This window comes from Muscardinus avellanarius, assembly GCF_963383645.1.
Source record: "Muscardinus avellanarius genome assembly, chromosome: 9".
Taxonomy (NCBI): domain Eukaryota; kingdom Metazoa; phylum Chordata; class Mammalia; order Rodentia; family Gliridae; genus Muscardinus; species Muscardinus avellanarius.
Genome location: NC_137795.1, coordinates 97,471,957 through 97,487,409, shown reverse-complemented (window position 1 = coordinate 97,487,409; position 15,453 = coordinate 97,471,957).

Here is a 15,453-nt window from a genome sequence, read left to right as displayed (position 1 = left end):
GTGACCGATTGGCCATTCTATTAGTTCATGTGTTAGAGTCTTAGATTGCTTGCAATCTGAACAGAATTGAACTCAAACATTGTCATATTTGTTTTTGTTTTTGTTTTCTTGTGGTACTGGGAGTGGAATGGAACCCAGGGGCTTTCTACTTCCGGGCTACACTCCCAGACCTATTTTATACTTTATTTGGAAACGGGGTCTCACTAAGTTGCTGAGAGCCTCACTCAGTAGCTGAGGCTGGCTTCGAACCTGTGCGATCCTCCTGTCTCAGCCTCCCAAGCGCGGGGATTATAAGCTTGAGCCACCACGCCCAGCCTAAGCATTGGCATTTTGGAAATGATACCAAGGTCATTTGTAAACAACTTTGTGGGATTCACTTTCTCCCTCACAATTATCTTTTTTTCCCCTATTACTCTTGACTTTGTTCTCCACATAGAAGGCTTAAGCTTTCATTCTTCTGACTACTATGTACTTTACAAGTACATCTGAACCTAGGGCCATAAAGTAAGACAGGAAAAAGCAGCAGCCTTTGAGACCATAGCTCCACTGAAGAGACAGGAAGATCTTTCTGTGGTTTGAATCTTGATGGGCCCTGCTACCTCAGCCTGTCACAATACCAGCCACTGGATGTTTGGATACCAGGGCACAGGAAAAATAAGGCAAAAAGTGGGGGCAGTTTTATATTTTCTGAGTAATATAACTTTTTCCTCTTCAAGTCAGAACCAGAGGCCTTATCCCAGAGTTGCTGATACGGTGGTGTGTGATTTATGGTTGTCTGCATTACACTTGAGTTCTGGACTTTTTTCCCAACCCATGAGCTACAAGCTACTTGTCACAGTCCTACAACAACTTTCTTTTATACATTATTTCAAATTCTATAGCTCTGTTCAATAGAAGAGTCAGGATACAGTATCCTTATTCAATTTTACCTGGGACTTGAACTTTTATAGGTTTCTTAAATTAATTTTAATGTATTATGTATCTGATCAAATTGATGGGAATTTATATATGAGGTACCTTTTCTTACTGGAAATAAATGGAGTTATTGATACTGTACTAGTACTGGGAAGAGGCGTCAAAATGTACCAGTATTGGGAAATATTTTCTTTTTCTTTTCTTTTCTTTCTTTTTTTTTTTTTTGGTCTGGTAAGATTATCTTTAGTTACTTATTTATTAAAATTTTTTTTAATTGGTGCATTGTATTCATACATCATAATGGGGTAAAAAATCTGTGTAGACACACATGCACACATCGCCCAGTTAGCCTCTACCCAATCCCAACCCCATTCCCTCCCCATCCCTCCTTCCCATACTTGGCTTAGTGGTGGACTTCGATATGTTTAAGTACATTATGTGCTTTGGAGAGTTTCTTTCTTTCAATTTTCAAAATATATCTGAAAATAACTTTGGTAGAAAAAATCCAGGAGCTTCAAGGAGAGGGCTGCAGATTTCCAGGCCCCACGTGTAATTAGCGAAAGAGAAAAGCCCAAAAGCCTAGGGTCTTTTTACATTTCTAAGAAAAGTAAACTTCCTCAAGGATGTGGGGGAATACCAGGAGCCTCCAAGAGACCCCAGACTCCCGATAAGCAACTAGCACATTTTGGAGTGCCAGAGACAGGGCGGGTCTACAGGAAGGAATCTCCACATCAAAAGATTTGCCCCGGAAAAAGGGCAGATCTAGTCTGGTTAGAAGATTATTGATATAAATACTCTCTATCCATAAATCTTTGGTGACTTCCTTTCAGGTCATCCTACTATGTCACTCTCTGTCTGTGATGTAGTGCTTTACTTTATATCTTTCCATCTTTGTACTAATAAAGTGGCTTAAGTTTACAGAATTTGGACTAGAGTTTTCTATACTTAGTTTAGAACAAGAACCCGCAGCTACATCTCTCTCTCTCTCTCACCATAACTGGAACAGTTTCAGGAGCCCAACAGGGCTCCCGGGACAGTTCCAGCACAGTAGCAGTTCCCACAACCATAATAGATACCTAAATCAACCCAGAATAAATCTCATTTTCATTTAGTGATAGAATTGCTTGTGAATGCTCTCTTTGTGACTATAAATTGACAAATAATATAATGATGATAATGACATTTTTCTTAATATTTACTATGTACTTTACATGGCTTCTCTCACTAAAACTTCTTTTCTTTTTTTTTTTTTTAAACTGGGGATTGAACCCATAGCACAGGCATTCTACTACCAAGTTATATCTTCAGTTCTTTTTTATATATCACTTTGAAATAAGACCTTGCTAAGTTACTGAGGCCGCTCTCAAACCTGCAATCCTCCTGTCTCAATCCTTAATACAGATTACAGACAAGTGCTACCAATCCCAGCTATTATTAAATTTTTTTCAAACAGCTTTAAGTGGTTGTCTCTGAAAATTTGTATTTACCCAAAGCCTCACAATGCGACCTTACTTGAAAATAGAAACTCTCTCCCCTTTCAGATTGCCATGAACTGAGTACATTTTCTCTGTCATGCCCTGCCACTGCAATTATTTGGCCTTGGAGTCAGCAGACTGTAGATTACCTCTGAAACCATGAGCCAAAATAAACTTTTCTGCTTCTAAGTTTTTTTTTTTTTTCAGATATTTTGGTCATAGCGACAAAAAGGTAACACAGTTATTGGGACTGAGATATGGGGGCCTTGCTGTGATAATACCTGACCCGAGCATTTTTTGCAGGAAATTTGGAAAAGTTTGGCGATGCAGGCTGGAGAAGCCTTAGAAACCGCTGTAAGCAGCGGTTAAGGGGTGATTCTTGTGGGGACTCAGAAGGCTGGAATGCCAAGGATGATACAAAGAGAGACAAGGGAGTGTCAGGAGTCAGCAAGGCCCTGTCCACTGCAGCCTCAAGGGTATAAAGGTGGAAACTTGCTTGAAAGAGCAAAAAGAGGCCATGGGAGCATTCTGCTCTGATGGGGCTGCTAAAAAGTTGTTTCCTTAGGGTTTGTTTCACCATGCTCAACTGTCCAGGCACTCCAAGGCCATCGCAGCCCTGGGCCAAGGAGGCCTGGCGACTGCTGAAGATGACAGCAGACCTTGTGTGTGGCTGGCTCTGCAGGAATGGTGGAAGCTTCCACTAAGGGCTCCCAGAGGCTCCATTTAGGTTTTGAAGGACTGCTTAGGGGTGAGGCCAAGTGCATCATGAATGCTTCCCTTAAGATTTAAAAAGAAGACCCGGGAAATTGGGTGATGCAAGTTAAAGTCAGAATCCCAGTGGGCAACGCCAGGGGTATAGAGAATGTGAAGACACAGCCACAATAGAGACTGTCGAAATTAAGAGATGCCAGAACCTTGAAGCATCTGCTGGGGGATGCTGCAAGCTATGGACAGAGGCAGTCTAGGAGGGAGGCTAGGTGAGCTGCAACTGGCAGGCTGGAGGGACAGGACTGCCTGAGCCCTTGAGGACCACATCTTACCACCTTCTCCCATGGAAGCTGGTGGAGCTACAGGAATGAATGTTTGCCCTGCTGGGTTTTACTCTCTCTTTAGTCCCATGCCTTTCTTTCTATAAATCTATTCACCCTTTTGAAATGGGTATGTTTCTTCTGGGCCACTGTGTATTGGATGTATGTAATTTGCTTTTGGTTTTTATAGGGGCTCATAGCTAAGAATTTGCTTGAGTCTTGGAGGAGGCTCTGAACTTGGACTTTTTCTTCTTTTTTTTTGGTGGTACTGGGGTTCCTGGAAACCCTTCTACATCAGGGCTACACTCCAAGACCTATTTTATACTTTTTTATTTGGAAACAGGGTCTCTTAAGCCAGTGTGGCTGCACGATCCTCCTGTCTCTGCTTCCCAAGCGCGGGGATTACAAGTGTACACCACTACGACCAGCAAACTTAGACTTTTGAACAATGCTGGAACTGTTAAGACTATGGGGACTTTTAGAGATGGCCTAAATGAATTGTGAGATGGGCATAAATTTTGGGGGGGCAGGGGCAAATGTTTGGATCTGAAATATTCCCTAAAATCTTGTGTGTTGAGTGAAATCATGCGCCCTGGGGCAGCGAGGTTCAATGGCAGAGCCTGACTGGAGAAAGCAGCTCACAGGGAGTGCAGCTTTGAGGACTGTCTCTGTTAGTAGCCCTTCCTCTCTCTCTCTGCTTCCCTACTGCCATTAGCTGCACAGCTATCTCCATCACACCCTGCCACTGCAATGATTCTGCCTTGGAGCCAGCTGACTGTGGACTGCACCTCTGAACCAAAACGAACCGTCCCTCCTTTAAGTTGTTCTTGTCAGGAATTTTGTCACAGTGCCAAAAAGCTAACAAAATTAGTCAAGATAAATTCACACTGGATTAGGATCTGATCCCCAATCCAATGACTAGTGGCCTTATAGTAGGAGACGACAGAGCCTTCGGGAAGAATTCCATGTAATGACAGAGGCAGTGATTGGAGTAAGGTGCACAGAAGCCAAATAGTGTCAAGAATCACTGGCAGCTACTTGAAGATCACAGAGACAAGGAAGGACACACAGCCCTGATGATCCTTCATTTTGGAATTCTAGTCTCTGGACTGTGGGAGAATAAATTTCTTTTACTTTAACACCAATTATTTTTAGTACCAAATTGTTTTAATTCATTATGGCAGTCACTGCACATGAATATAGCAGGTGCTATTAGTATCTCTGTTTTATAGAAAGGAACTTCAGGTCCAGAGATGTTCTTTGTTGAATATTTTTTAGTAGGTGGCAGACTTTCAGGGCCTCTGACCAGAGCTGTCTTTTTTTTTTTTTTTTTTTTTTTTTTAACCACTGCACTTTACTATCCCTAAGAGAACTACAACAGAATTGACAAAACAGTCAACAAGAAAACTATTTTCAATGGATTGCAAAGCCAGATTCTCTGGCAGGCACAGATAGGAGGCTAAAACAGGAGAAATGCAGGTTTGAGGCCAGCCTCAGCAACTTAGTGAGATGAGACCCTATTTCTAAACAAAAAAAGGCTGAAGATAAAGCACAGAGGTAGGATGTGCCTCGCCTCAAACCCTTGTACACATATCTATACATTCATATCTATGGATTACAAAAATATCATGTATAGATAGATTACAAAAATAGCTAATTCAAATTAATCATAGTTAAATAAAAATAAATTAAGGCTTCTGTGTATAAGGTGTTCACAATGTCAACTAGATACTCTTATCCATTTAGGTTTGGCATTAGAAAAATCCTTACTCTTGACTATATCAGAGATAAAGATTATTTTATTTATTGGAGAGCTAGAATCAATAAAAATTGTAACAATAAAAATAAGAGCTTTTTTTTTAGTATATTCTATGACAGGCATTTTAGATGGCATTTGAAATCATTTAGTTAATAATTTTCTGATGCCGACAGTCAAAGAACATTAGGAATCAATAAAGTCAGTCTTATAGACTTCCTGTGCCAAGGAATGTGGCACTGTCGGGGAGCATGAAGTATCTTACTAAGAGGAAGATGGGAACAACTTCTTGTGAAAACCGGGTTTATGTTAAGTGATTTGGGAGAAGGATACATATGTTGTGTGTGAATGTGTGCCCTCTTAATAAAAGGCAATACAGAAATATGCAGCTTAATAATTTTATTGTAGGAGACTGAAGAAATAGTATAGCTAGCATGGACATTGGAGAAAACACCGGGATCACTTCTACGAGGCAAAGATGGGCTATTTGATCATTTTTATGGTTGCATGGTATCTCTGCACAGGCATAATTATGGAGAAGACTTGGTTTTTTTCTCATTCCCCCATTGTCATCAAGAGTCCTCATCAGATGCTGATATTCTATGGAATGATTTGTGTTCAGCAGGGGACACTATGGCCTAATGGTAGAAATTAGGCCACCTCCCAGGTGTTGGGAATAAAGACTGCTGTTTTCCTATCTTAGTCTCCACTTTTGACCCAGGACAAAGCCTGTGTGGGATGATTATCTTTGAGGTCTAGGTCTCTTTCTGTTGTTAGCATTTAGCTGATTAGGAACTTCTAGCTTGGAAGAGTGTCAATCCCTTTGGTTCTTTTAGTTAAAGACTGAGTTTATCATGTGAGGTAAAAGCGGCTAAGGGTATCACTTTAAAATCCAGACAAGATGCATTGACCAACTACAATACAGACAATCACTGGAGAAATAATTGTTAGTTTTGTTAAAGACTCTTCAACCAGTAGCTTAGATAGACAAACTCAGGTCTCAAAGTATGTTAAAAGATTTAGCTGGATTTTGTTCTGGCAGAAATTTCTTATTTGTTAGCCAAGATGAAATCATAAGCTATATGATTATCAAAAATAAAGCTCTGGGTAATACACTTAAACTGGTTCAACAGGCTTGTGGTGGTAGTGTCCATAAAAGAAATAATTCTTTAGTAGAATATGAACTCCATGGAGAGTAGAAATATTGCTTATATTAAAAGGAGTAAAGCAATCATTGGGCTCCATGGGTAGACATTTTTCCTAGTGCAGTTCAGCATTTTCCAAGGATACAGTAATTGTAGAGACAGCAGATAGAGTGGCTCCCACTACCAATGGACAGGATTTAGTTGGCAGACTTTACTAATTTATTTTTATTGTTGTTTGTTTTTATTTTTGGTGCTGGAGATGGAATCCAGAGTCTTTCACATCCTAAAAAGGTGTTCTACTTCTGAGCTACATTATCAATTAGTTGGCAGAGTTTAATGGTTTCATAAGTACTTCATTGATGTGGAGGCACTTTTTTTTTCTTTTTTATGAAGTTGAAGGTTGGAACTCATAATGTAAAAAATATCAGCACTAAAAGATCTGTACAAGAATATTCATCTTGTAAATATTCACATTATTACCGGTAGCATATTGATCTACCCATCAGATATATTGCAGTGACCAGTCATTGAAAATGTATAAGAATTTTTGTCTTTATATAGCATAAAAATATTATGGAGGAGGCTTAAATGTTTTTGAAAAAGTGAAGATCTTTCAGTCAGTTTCTAGGAAGCTTCAGTGTATACTATTAAGCCAGACTAGTAGTTAAAGAAATGCAAAGGTTAAAGATGTCAAGTTCCCTGAACATTAATTCCAGGGAGCTGATAAAAACTGTTTAGTTTATCTAATCACCAACTTTGACCAGGGGTTTTGAATCAACTGTTATTTTGGTGATTGTCTGATTCTGGTCAATTTCAAAGAACTCTCAGCTTGAGGTCTACCAGTGAAATAGAAGTCCAATGATCTAGATAAAATGATGCTATTTTTTGTTAGTTGAAAATATGAACCTACATATTAGTAATTAGTAGTTAGTAATTAGCTACAGTGCTAATTACTAACAGTAACTGATAAAGTCCTGTTGATTGAAGTTTGGGGCAAATCTCCCTTTGGGTTTCCTCCCAAAAGATTAGATTTCAGGTCTTTGAGAGATTTTAAGAATGGTTACTTTGGAAAAAGCCACTTGCACCTGTTTAATGGCAAGACTGGGAGCATTCCGTGGTATGAGCCTGCACTAGGGCAGACTGGTGTTAGAGCAAAAGTCTCTGGTGCATGTGAGGCTCCATTATCAACACACAAGGAGAGATCCCATATCATTATGGCTCCTGGAGAACTTTAGGACATGGATGTTCCAGAGGCCCTGAGAACTTGGACAAGTTTTAGAATGCCTTCGCTATCTTTACATTTCTCCTGAAGATCAATAAAAGAACAATGTGGTCTTTGAGTCAAAGATAAAGCCTTCAAAGTTTTTAAATGACAATGTAGCAAAAAGAAATTTCAACTGATTTTAAAAAGAAATGTGATCAAAGCTTAATAGGAAATGCTGTTTAGAACAGTATCTGCTTTTTAAAATGTATTGCTTAGCTGGCAGACACAGTTGAGGGCAAATAAGCTTTTGATCTTTTAAGACTGAATTTGAATTAGTGATATCAATAGCTCAATTGACAATTGGGGGTTGAACTTAGGGACATTCTAACCCAACCTTATTTTGTTTTACTTTATTAATTTTTGAAATAAGTTCTCACTAAGTTGCTGAAGCTGGCCACATACCTGCAATTCTTCTGTCTCAGCCTCCCAAGCAGCTCAGATTATGGTGTGTTCAGCAAGTACAAACTGTTAATAAAGAAAACTTAGTTAGGGCTATCAAAAAGCTCACTGATTATTCTGATTGCACGTTTGGTCCATAGGACCCAGTCTACTCATGGGACCCTTTACTACATTCAGTGAATATAATATAGCAAATATCCTGGGAGAGTCCAGAGATCTCAGGTATAGGCATCCCGACCTCTTACCATTGGAATTTCCCGGATGTGAGTTGCCTTTAGGTATGGGATGACCACTGACCTTTGTGAACACTGGCACCTGCAAGTCCAAAGCCTGCTCTAGGTGAGTCTCTCCCAGAGATTCAAGTGGGCTGGTCAATCAAAAGGCAGATTTCACCATGTGACCAGCCGTAGTTCCTCCAAATGCCACCCAAACAGAGGCAAAGTATAAATCTGATGTGTGATATTAAATTTCGCTGACAGGATGGTATATGTTGCTCCGAACCAATTCAAAGACCACGGCTACTTATAGTATCAATATTATGTTCCAGGTAATTGTGGAGATAAAGCATTGGGTCAATTCAGGCCAACTGAGGCTAATCTTGTCATCCAAGGGACTATCCAAAGATATGTACAAGTCACAGATCATTTTCAAACACGAATGAAGAGCTTTTCCTTACTTAGATAGGGAAGGAGAGTTACTGGACTCAAGGTGCTACAGCTGTGGGCCATTTTCCATTTTGGGAAACAGAACATTCTTGTCCCTTTCTCTGAAATATAGCCCCTTTATCATGGCTTTTTACTAAACTTCACTCATACTTTTATAAATGAATCTGTTGTGTTTCCCTTAAAAAAGAAGCAATATATGAAGGAGAAACAAATAATGTATAAAGGGCCTTAGTTTATTCTATAAAGTATATTAGAATTACTTCTAGCTTGCAAGAGTATCTAAGTCTAAATATCCTGCGAGTAAGGGAATCTTTATTAATATTAAGAAAAATAAACTTAACACCAATTTTACCAGTCCTGTTATATATAAAACTAATTATTCTTCTTTTAAACTCAAAAGTATACAACTTTTAATATGTACTTATACTGATACACTGTACTTATACTGGTATATCGTATTTATACATAATGAATCTGGAAGATGAACTTTCATTTTGGCTAATCAAGCTTCCACACTTTTTTCTTGAGTTTGATGAACAAAAAAAGCTTGCACCATAGTTGCAATTGTGCAAATTAATGAAAATTTGAACAGTACTAAAGAGACCTGATTCTCTTTACATTACTGGGGATGGAACCCAGGGACATTCTACCTCCGAGCTATACCCTAGCCCTATTTTTTATTTAATAGAGTCACTAAGTTGCAGAGGGCCTCACTAAGTAGCTGAAACTGTCTTTGAACCACAATCCTCCTGTCTCAGCCCTCCAAATGCTGGAATTACAAGCATGCACCACCATGCCTGGCCTCTTTACATATTTTTAAAATAAATCTTTGTAGCAGGGCTCAACGGGCACACACCTTTAATCCCAGTACATGAAAGGCTAAGACAGGAGGATCACAGGTTCATGGCCATCTTCAGTAACTTAGAGAGACCCAGTTTCTGAATAAAATATAAAATAGGGCTGGGGGTATAGCTCAGAGGTAGAATGACCCTGGGTTCAACACTCAGTAAAACACACACACACACACACACACACACACACACACACACACCTAAAATGTAAAAAAAATATTTTTTGGTGATATCTAGTGCTCCCAAAGAATGACTAGCTGTATGTTCTCTTATATGTGGAAGCTAGAGAGATATTTGGAAATGAGCACAACATCGGACAAATGAGTAGAGACTCCAGAGGACTGACTGAGGGGGATTAGGTAAGGGAGGGGGAGCCGAAGTCATTAACAACGCAATAGTAGAAATAAAGCTATGGAAGTATACTAAATTGCCAATTTCAACCTCAAAGATGGGTGGAATGATCGTGGTGCTAATAGGGGGACACAGTGGGAAGGGAACCAAGAGGTGTGTGTATGCATTTTTCTGATACTCTGTACCCCAATATGATGTAAAATTACCATGTACATCACAAAAACATAAATTTAAAAAAATAAAAAATCATTTGGTTATGAAAGGAGATCTTAATTGAGATGTTTTGCCAAGTTGAGACATTGGAAAGGACACACCAGGTTCCACAGGGTTTAAGTCACTGGAAGCTTCAATGTAGAGGTGAAAGAGAGAATGCAATCCCAGAGTCAGGCTAGCATTAGCCTCAGAGAGATAACATTCCGTGCTCAAGTTTTCCAGTGTTTATATACAGAGTATACAAAGACTCCTGATCACACTACCAAGATCTGTGTGAGGATCTCAGTTTAGGCCAGAACCCTAAATCAAAATCCCCAGCAGGGATTTTTGTACTTGTTGAGCCACAAGATAAGCCTAGAACTCTCACCAGGTTGGGTCCATTGGAGATTATCAGTAAAGACCTTTGAGGTATAGGGATGGTCAGGAAATTTTAACCATTACCTAACAGATCCTAACTCCACAAGTATCTCAGCCAAGAGTAAAATTCAAGAGACCCAGAGATACAGAGTTGGCCTAGTCCAGCTAGAAATCAACTCTATTATCAATGTTGCTTTATTTTTCTGAATTTGGGGCTGAAGTTTGGGAAATGCAAAATTGAGAGTTTTCAGAAAAGTTATGAATCTAAGATACAGGATCTAGCCTGGTGTGGTGGCGCATGCCTATAATCTCAGTACTTGGGAGGCTGAGACAGAAGGATTGCAGGCTAAAGGCCAGTCTCAGCAATTTAGTAAGATTATCAGCAATTTAGTGAGACCCTGTTTCAAAATAAAATAAATGTAAAAATAAAAACACAACATAAAATAGGGCTGGGGTGTAGCTTAGAGGTAGAATGCCCCTGGGCTCAATACTAGTTCCAGAAAAAAAAAAAAAGACATAGATTCTAGACTGGTAACTATAATTGTTTTTTGTTTTGTGTTGTTTTGTCCAGGCAATATTTGAAAAGCACATCACATCAAGAAATAATAATTGGTGGAAACTTTTAAGTCTTGAAAGCAATAGGAGCTATTTGTCAAAATGATTCGAGAAGCTTGGTATGGTGGTATATGCCTGTAATCATAGTACTTTCAAGGCTAAGAATAACCTCAGCAATGTAAGTGAGACTCTCACACTGTTTCAAAACTAAGAAAGGGCTGGGGGGGGTACCTTGGAGGTAGAATGCCCCTGGGTTCAATCCGCTGTACCATACAAAAAAATTTAAGAGTTTAAGAGCACACTCAAAGTAATGAGGGCTTCACAGGTTTTTGTAGTGGTAATAAATGTATCTTTGTGACACAAAATAACTCAAATTGTAGTTTTATAGAAAAATAACTCAAATTGTAGTTTTCTCTTTTTGGTTCACATTGATGTAACTACTTAGAGTACAGAATTTATTAATACTTTATGGGTAAGTATTTAGACTTACAGAGGTATATGAGTGTAAAATGAGATGATAAGTATAAACATTTTAATTTTAATTTTAATTTTAATATACAATTTTATAAGCATGTGGAATAAAAGATGTTCAATATTTGCTATCTTAATCATCTGTAATAAACCTCATTGATTATGTTTTTTTAATTTTGTCTCTATATCTTCCTCTTTCTATTTTATCTAGAATGGTTAACCATTTATATTAACACATTTAACAAAATAACCAATTGTTTTTTCTTCAGATACAAAAGAACAGGAAACCAAGAACTTTCTACTTTTTTTTAAAGCTAACACACATTTTATATTTATTTTTAAAAGTTGCAAAAAAATAACATCATTCCAGCAGAATTTTACACCTATCTCTAAATCTACATCATTATACCTACTCTAAATCCACAGTCACTCTAAAAAATAACAGAAAATTAAACTATGTTTAATGACAAAAGTTTGGTATCTTGTACTACTATATTGTCCAGAAATCCTATTAAAATTTACTGATGAACTCAATTTAACTTTTATCTAAGGTCTCAAAGCTAATTGAGACACACAATGGAGTTTTTACTTGGCTATAAAGGACAAGATTATGTCATTTTTGGAAAAATGGATGGAACAAGAGAACATTGCACTGAGATCAGCCCATCTCAGAAAGTCAGGGTCATATGGTTTCTCTCTGAGGAGATAGAAAGGAAATAGGCATATAGGGAAGAGGCCTCAGTAGAAAAAGCTAATTTCCGGAGTTTCCTGAGAGGTGAGAAATACCTGAAATTCCAAAGGCCAGAGCTTCACAAAGCCATCTATTTACTAATCAACAAACCCAGGAGCCCCTCACCAGCAAGTCTGACAGGAGACTCTTCAAAGGACTTGCAAATACCCTATGCAAACACTGAGAGCTGCTTCCCAGAATTCCCAAAGTCACCCTAACCAAAAGAGGACTTGCAAGCGGTGGGCAATGGCCCTTGGGGATTGGCAAATTCGGCTTTTCCCTCTCAGAACCCCCTCCCCTTTTGGGAGCTGTTCTCTCTCTCGCAGGTTGTGTTGGCCCTGAGAGGAGGCAGAGTGCATCTAAGGGCACGTGGCTCGGGCGACTCTCGAGTAGTGACCTGAAGTCCTCTGCTGGACATCAAGGCTGACCAGGGCACCTAGGGGTGACCTGCACCTCTTTTCTGGCAGATCGCATGGACTCTGGGAGAAAGTAGTTTGTAATTGATGGCACTTGGCTCGGGCGACACTCGGGTAGTGACCTGAAGACAGCTACTGGACAACAGAGACCCGACAGCCCCTTTGGGGTGTTCGGCCACTTTTCTCTATTCCCTTCTGGCAGATCATGCGGACTCTGGAAGAAGGCAGCCTGCACCTGAAGGCAATTTGGCTTGGGCTACTCTCAAGTATTGTCCTGAAGGCAGCTGCTGGACCCAGTGTTCCAGCCCCTTTGTGGTGTTTAGCCACCCTCCCCCATTCCCTGCTGCTTCCAATAAAGCTTTTACTCCCCTTTCTGAGGTCTGTGGGTGTCAGTCTTTGTTCACCATAGACAAGAACCCAGTAAGGAAACGTCGAGTTCCTTCTTAGGGAACTCCGTTTCTTCTCGAGGAAACACCGGGTTTCCTCTCAAGAAACCCCCGTTTTATCTCCATATATGTGGAAGCTAGAGAGAAAATTAACACAAAAAAGGACTTCATAAAAATGAGGCCAGAAACCAGACCAGTAGAACAGTGGGAGGGGATGGGGGAAGTGAGAGGTGGGGGAGGAAGGATTGAGGAGAGAAACAGAGAAATATATTATGTTTGCATATCCCATTGGTGTCACTACTGACATTGCTGGCATGTATGAGGATGGAGACGTGGTGGGCACGAAGTACACCAAGAGATGTTCTATGTGGATATCAATGTATCACTTTGAATCTCACTGGGATGTATAATTACAATGCACCAATAAAATTATAAAATAAATAGATAAAAGATAATTTTCAAAAGTAAAAAAAAAAGCTACTCAAGGACTTGGAAATTACAGTTTTAGATAACACATTCAGCATTTATGATTTGTAGTAGCATGAAATTTTTACATTATTAAATCCTTTTTAAAAAGACATAACCCCATTGCATATAATTTTATATTTTTGTCATCTTATATTTATTTGGTCAACATAAGAAATGTATGAAGTTTAAATCTTGGTAAATTTAACTTTAGTCTTGTACAATCTAAAATATTGTGATAAAAGAATTTTTTATTGTAAACTCTAAGGGGAAACATATTATCTAAAAATCAATTTTACTAGCTCACACTAAACTATTTTAAGATTTACTTATTAGCTAGGCATGGTGGAACATACTTCTAATCTCAGTACTTGGGAGGCTGAGACAGGAGGATTGCAGGTTCAAAGACAGCCTTAGCAACCTAGTGAGATCATGTTTCCAAGCAAAAAATAAAAAAAGGGCTGGGGTGGTAGCTCAGAGATAGAATGCCCCTGAATTCAATCTCCAGTACCACATTTTTTAAAAAAAAAAAATACACATTTGTAAGGAGTACTATATAAACTCTTAAATATATTTTATAAAACTCTATATTAATAACCATTTAGGGGGAATGCTGGAGGTTGAACCCAGGGGCATTCTTCCTCTGACCTACACCTCCAGCCTTATTTTATTTTTTATTTTGAAACAGAGTTTCTTTAAGTTACTAAGGTTCTTGTTTAGTTGCTGAGGCTGGTCTTGAACCTTCAATCTTCCTGTCTTAATCTCCCAAGTTTTGGGATTACAGGAATCTTCCACTGCTTCCAGCTTTTGTTGTTATTGTTGTTTTGTTTTGTGTTTTGGTGGTACTGATGATGGAACCCAGGGCCTTTCTACCTATTTTATATTTTATTTGGAAACAGGGTCGCACTAAGTTGCTGAGGCTGGCTTTGAACCTGTGTGAGCCTCCTGTCTCAACCTCCCAAGTACTGGGATTATAAGCCTGTACCACCATTCCTGACTAACCCCCAGCTTTTAACAAAATGAAATTTGAAAAGACAACACATATTATAATTTTAACATTTTTGTTTCTCCTTTTAGTTGTGATGGAGCTAATTAATTTTCCTATATAACCCCTGTGTTTAAAAATTGGCAAGTATTCTTGTTAATTTTTTTCTCTTTAAAAGTAACTTGTAGATGCTCTAAAAGATTATGTTAATCATGTTTAGTTTACAAAATTTTTTATATTTTGTTCCTATCAGAATCTGTTGGCTCAGCAAGAAGACTCTTACCCAATGCCAAGCAAACACCAATGTCCTGCTCTACAACTTTTCACCCTCTAGAACAAGCTAAATAAACCATAAGCCTCCATTTCTTATAAATTCAAGTGATTTGTAGTGGTCAGGATGTGTATACAGGACAAGTCTAAATTCTCTTCCTTTCCATTCTGGGGTTTGGAAAGACTTTATTTTTAAATTTTTTCTTATTTCTTTAATTTACTTAGTCATACTTAGGATTAAACCCAGGGATGCTCAACCACTGAGTTATATACTCAGCCCTTTTTGTATTTATTTTGAGATAGGGCCTCATTAAACTACCCAGGCTGGACTTGAATATGATACTTATTCGGTCTCCCAGGTAGTGGGATTACAGGTGTGCACCACCACACCCCACATCCAACTATTTTTTAATTATTTTAAAACAGTCTTACTGAATTGCTGAGGCTGGCCTCAAATTTGCAATCCTCTTGTCTCTGCCTCACAAATACTTGGATTACAGGTATGTGCCACCATCCTGGCTAGAAAGTCTTTTGAAATCTACTCAGAGTTTAAAATACATATATCTTAAGTGAGGGTTTTTTCCCCAGATTTTGACTGATATTATATAGATAGAATATTAAATATCTATTAAATATAGATAGATTAGTCAGTCACAAAAAGTAAATTGGATGTTCTCCCTAATATGTGGAAGCTAGGGGAGAAAAGAGTATAGGAGGAACTCTAGATGAAGAAGGAAAAATCATAAAGGAGAAAAC